The following is a 6,453-nucleotide window of genomic DNA, read 5'->3' as shown; positions in this document are numbered from 1 at the left end:
AAGAAAAAAGAAAAAGAAAGAAATAAAATGAAAAGGAAAAAAAAATTTCATCTTACAAACACCCAAACTTCTACAAAAGTTTTTCTACAACTTCTACAGTGATCTACAGTACAATTTTATACAAATATCCAAAAAACTCACCTTTCAAACAAGCATAATTGTTAGGTTTGAACTTGAATCAAATTTTTTAGCTTTCAGACAAATTAGAAATCCAAGTTTTGATTACAATTTTCTATTTTTTGAAACAAGGAAAAAATTTTAAGCTTCAAAAAATAAAATTACTTTTAACACCTTGATGTGCTCCGGCTTGTAGCCTAGTTTAGTTCCAATTGAGCCTCATGTAGATGTGGGCTAGACAATAAATTATTGGAGTGCAAATAACATTTTAAAAATCCTAAATTATTGGAGTATGTCTTAAACGCACATTTCCCTAAACCCTAAAATATACTAGTAGTATGGGATTTGATTAAGAAAAGGAGAGCAAACTTACTAGTAGTAGAAGACAAACTACGGCTCAGGCGGAACAGCCGTCCTTCTCCGCTACTTTCACCACCGACGGCGATACTTATTCTTCTTCCTTTTTTTTGGGATAATGAGACATCTTATCACCATCCAAACAAAACCTGCAAGCTTCACAATCTATTTTTTTTTTTTAAAAAAAAGTCTCATAGTTTGTACACTATAATATTACTGGTTGAAACTCAAAAATTACATTTGGCGCCATTTTTGGAAAGTGAGAATGTTCGGTGAAGATGTCGGCTTTCTCCCGAATGCTAACCTTCCCAGCCTCAATCAAAACAGACTTTGGAAGGAGGAGGTACTGATCCATGTTAAATACTAACCCAAGGAAAAAAAAATACCTTCGGTTAGTATTAGGATCTTTTATGGCTTTAAATTAGTGCTTCTTTGTTGGCTTATGCAAGTTATTACTTGATGTCCATAAATTTTGCTTGACATCCATGTAATGCTTGTTGGTTAGATGAAAAAGAATGAATGATGTAAATTTTTCATATGGGTCTTTTGAAGTTTCGTTAGTTTCCTTTGATCATATTTGTGTGATTGTGTTCATTCGATTAGATTTTTGGTTAGTTGGTTTGGAAATTGTGAAATATCATTTCATTAGTTGCTAGAGTGCATTTTATGCCAAGTTCCTTGTGACATAGATTGCACCCAACCCGCGCGCGACCATGCCCAGTTGACTAAGTTTTGCAGCACTGTACATAATAGTCTTGGTAGAAAAGTTGGGACCGTTAGTAGTCCCACACCTTATTTCTCCAACTAAGTGCCAAATCTTGTAGGCTTAACTAAGGCATGAAAATTGTGTCACAAGTTGTTAGAATTATGTAGCATATACTAGAAGCTTGTGGAACGTTCTAAACTATCCAAGAGCCATGTGGAATGGTCTAGAATCTTGTGGATAAGATGCGATTTGTGTAAATGTTTCTAGAGTCCAAATGTACACACACTTTGTATAGAATATTTTTAGAGATCATGTTTAGGTGTACACTTTGTAAAATCCTTTAGAGATGTGTAATGTTTTTGGCTTGTCTATAAATAGGTCAAACCCTTTCCATTTGTAGTCTTGTATAAGAGTTTTGAGTGTAATATAAGCTGTCATTTGTCACACATACTTCTATCTTTGCCTACTACTCTTATGCTTCTACATAACTTCCGCATACTTTGTATTTAGGTAGAACTAGCCAACCGTTCATAGTTTAAGTCTTGAACGTTTGCTAGTGCCGCACGATGTGTTGGCTTATAGGAAAACAAGCAACCCGTGACACTTGTCTTGTTTGACAACTACCAAAAAAAGGGAAAGCATAAAATAAAACAAAGGAACTTTCACTAATCAAAATGATGTTTGCGATTCATGATATTGAAGGATCAGTATATATTAAGAGGTGGATTTTGTAGAATTTTGTTCATTCATTTTATCAAGAAACTAAAATTCATTCCATTCCAGTTTTTCAATGTGGAATACTAAAATTAATTATTTAAACCCAAAACTGTAAAAAATGTGAATAATGATAATATTTTATTTTTTTAGAATTGTGAAAGAATGATAATCAAGAAAGATTAGAGTATTGGTGGCCTAGAATATTGGTTTAAATTTGACGAAGAAGAAGGACCAAAAGTTAGAGTTTGGACCGGAACATTGAAGATGGTGGACCCTGTGAAGCGCTCATTTGTCAAATGAAGGACAGGGAAGATATGGAACGACATTCACCATTCTCCGGGATACTAACCATGAACAATGCTGAGATATTTGATTTTTGGTTCAAAGAAATCACAGGAATTTTGGCTCGTCGTCGAGCCTTTGAATGGAAACTTGTTTACGCTTCTTTCTGAATACAAAAGGTCAAGAATAGAAAGTCCAACTGGCACTATTTTATGCATTATACAGTAAGTAATATTTAACTTTTCCATTGGTTTACAACTTGTTTAAATGGCATAAATTCATTGATATACGTTTTCAGGGAATTCATTGGTGGGCCTCAGCCTCGTGAAGAACAAATTAGCAATTGCAGGTATATTTTATACTGGAAAGAAGGCTAAAATTATCTGTGCACTGACGAAACTTGATGAAACAAGAATTGATTGCACGACTAACAATTGGATAGTTGTAAAAAGCTTGTTTGCGTCTTTTCGGACGGGCGGAATGACTCTTAAGCATGTAGCTGAGAAAATCAAATTTTCATGGTACAACTGATTATTCTGATAATTTTTTACCACTCTAGACTTTTCTTTCCTTTTCTAGCTGTTATTCTGACAAGTCTTTCTTTTACGAGTTATCAAATAGATAGTCAGTATATTTTCTTGCAAATTGCTGATTTTTTCCTTTTTTTTGTTTTGTCCTTTTTTCTGATTCATTACTTGAATCACTGTCAATTGTGTAATGAAGTTTATATGTGATTTGCCAGCATAAGCACAGATGGTTCATATCCCTGTTAATTACCCTATTTTGTTTCTAACCTGTATTTTACGGTTCTAGTTACTTCTTGATTTATGTTATTTTGTAATAACTTAGTCCTATTGTAAGAATAATATGATAGTATGTAACAATGTGGTATTTGAAAGGCTGTTAACAAAGAATAAGTAGCAATCATCAATTCTGGTTTTGAGTTGAGATTTACCTTCAAATTTCACTAACATATGCTTGTTTTTTTTTATTTTAGTCATGATGATGTTGTGAAGGCGGTAGCTCATCCTCTCTTCCTATCGCATATTGATAGATTTTGACTTGTAGTTGTTAGGAAATTGTAATAACTACAAGTACAGAAAATGACTTTGGCGTGAAGATTCACTTTGTTTAAGGAAATTTGCTTCTACTATTCTACTACCGGATTTGCGGCAATTTTCAAGTGCCAATCTTTTGACCATTAAATTTATACTCTAATTCAACAGTCAACATGACAAATATATGTGCAATTTTGAAGTTTCCCTCCAAAATTTTTCACCATCCAAATTTATTTGAATAGGCGTGCACTTGATTATAAATCTTTTTCATTCTTCACACACTTTTAATGTGGGATTCATCACTAACTATTTCCTACAGTAGTTATGACGTATGATCATTTTCACAGCAAAGCATTCAATCTAGAGTAATATGACAATTATAAGAAATCATTTATAAACACGTATAAGGAAAGGGGGTTAGTGTTTAGGAATTGGGCTGAAAGAATCAATGACGAGAAAAGCGAGTATTTTTATGTCTATCAGTTTCATCTTACCCAAGGAACACGAAGGTACAGTGACGATAGTTGGGGTGTCCTCCACTTTGCACGAAACAGCTGTTTTCATGTTAATTTTGTAGACCACACCAATGTCGTGAGAACTGCAAGAGGCCGTAGCAAGGTAATATATTTTAAGGTTAATTACTGACAGGGTGTCAAACCTGTACAATAATAAATACCTACTCGAGAAAAATACAGATTTTGTATACAGCGGTGAGTAGGGTCGAATCCACAGGGACTGGGGATAATTTATTTCTTTTAGAGTCTAGATATGGGGGGTTTTTGAAAATGATAGTAACTAAATTACTTGGAATAAATTAAAATAAAATAAAATAACTACAACTCAAATAACTAATTATCACAATAAAAATAATAATGGACGAACTCTAGCCAAGAGACAACTTCGGAGATGGTTCACTTAATTCGATCACAGATGCAAGGATTATTCCAGTTACTATCTGATAAATTAGTTATAGTTGTCATACACGCGATAAACAACCAACTCTTCCTCAATTTGTCGATAGCCAAGGTACGACCGTTGACTATTTCTCTAATCAGGAAATAACCCTAGGTACGACCATAGAAGTTCAATTCCCTAATTGTATGAATAATTAGAAGAGCCTAATTCTAACCAATCAACACGCTACGAGGGTCTCTTTAAGTTAGCCTGTCTATCTCCCTGACACAAACCCAATCATGCCAATTGCCACTAGTTTAGAATAATTAAACAATTACGGATTTAACTACCCTAATTGGCTTCAGGTTATTGAATTAATCTAGAATCCGGGCCCTGGATAATCGAATAATAAAACAACCATATGAACATAAAGCAGAAGATAGACAAATACCAGTGAATAATGAAAATAAATAAAAACTAATTCGATCTCACAAATTTAGTAGAACCAAATCCTTCGTTGTTCTTGACTAGACAAACTTAGCCACGCCTCATGAGAAAATCTTCAAGTAATTTCACTGAGGTCCAGGCCATCAAAAGAGCCAAGAAAGAAACAAAACTAAACTACGCTAAAAGCTAAGCTAAAACTATCCCCCCGAAGAAATGGGAACAGGGCAAAATAAATAAACGAAAGAGTTGGACCAAACCAAAAGAATGAAGTTCCCTATTCTAAAACAATTGCCTAACTTTTCTCCGTGGTCCCCACCGAATTAGGAACAACAGCCACCCTCTATACGTTTGTTTCTCATTTTAAAGTCCAAAAGATGACTTATGCTTCTTATCCGTGGTCCCCGCCGAATAAATTGGAAGTCCAAGTACAAGAGGAAAGCTCCTGCCAATTCCACTCTTCTTGTTTCCTTTTGGTAGGAGGACTCCTACACGTACAAGCCAACTACCGATAATAAGAGCTCTCCATCAGCAACCGAAAATGGAGTTTTTGGTAGCACCATATGGGCCCGACTTGTATATCTGCTGGAGGCTCTAAGGTGTGAAGGATTTTTCTCAATAAAATTCCCTTTTTAGCATTTCTCAGTTCCACTTCCTGTAGATAGGTCCAAATACCAAAAATGAGTATATATCAACAATTAAAACAATATTTGGCAAGGACAAAGGAAAAGTAACAATAAAATTACTAACAATTAACACCCTATCAATTACCAAAAACCTTCTAATCTTAGTTTAGGATTAAATTTCATCTCTAAAGTTTCGACTATTAGGAACAGATAAGAAAGAATGAAGTCATTGGAGCAAAATTGTATTATCTCTTCCTCGACCTATTTATTGCTATTTACGAGTTCTTCGATCGTCCAATATTTTTCTCTTTGATGAGGTAATATATTTTGACTTAATCTTTGAAAGAAATTGTCAGAATTATTATTGTCTAATAAGCTTTATTTTTACAGCAATCGCATGGTGCCGTCCAAGATATGTCGTTTGCGAGATTGCGCTAACCTATAGCAGTTATGTCACTTCTCACGAGAAGAAAACACGTGCTGAGGGGAAAAGAAAAGCTGAGACTGGTGAATCATCAAAACAGAGCTAGAGTTGCAAATGAAATATCTGTCAAATTTAGAACATAATCCCCTTCCCCCTTCCCCCCACCCCAAAACCCCCACCCCCTTAGTTAAGCTTTGAGTAGTTATTAAACATATAGTATAACAGTAAATGGCCCCCTGCCAAGTCAGCATGATCGTCCGCCCATGTGGCGATTAGAGATTGGTTGGTGCTGATGATGTGAAACTGATGCTAGGTTTTTTTTTGCCTTGTTTATGCAAAATTTTAGAGATGTAATTATGTGAGTTTCAATGATTTTAACATTTTTCTTTAGTTTCAAATTTAAAATTCTCCATTCTATTATGTTTTTGCTCTGTTTTTCTTGATGTGTTGTAGCTGGACTAACTGTTTGCTACATTTACGTATTTTTCAAATTCGTGATGCATTTCTGCCAAGAAAAAGTATGTTGAAATCGAATTGCTTTTTCATTTGTTGGTTTCAAAGGTTTGTCATGCTTCATGCTGATAAAGATTAAAAAATTGTTATGATTTTCTTCCGTACATCTAGAAGATGTTTATGTGTTGTCTCACAGTGATGAAATAGGCTTGCATCTTTCTGCCTCTAGCATATGTAGCAGTGATTTTCAATATGAAACTGAAAAATTAGTGCTGAAACCAGTTTTATGCATTATCTCACTGTCGTGAAATAGGATTGCGTCTTTCTGCTTCTAGCATATGTAGCTGTGAATTCTCGACACAAAACTGAAACATT

Source organism: Coffea eugenioides, chromosome 10, assembly GCF_003713205.1.
Source record: "Coffea eugenioides isolate CCC68of chromosome 10, Ceug_1.0, whole genome shotgun sequence".
Taxonomy (NCBI): Eukaryota; Viridiplantae; Streptophyta; class Magnoliopsida; order Gentianales; family Rubiaceae; genus Coffea; species Coffea eugenioides.
Note: the sequence above shows the minus strand (reverse complement) of the source record.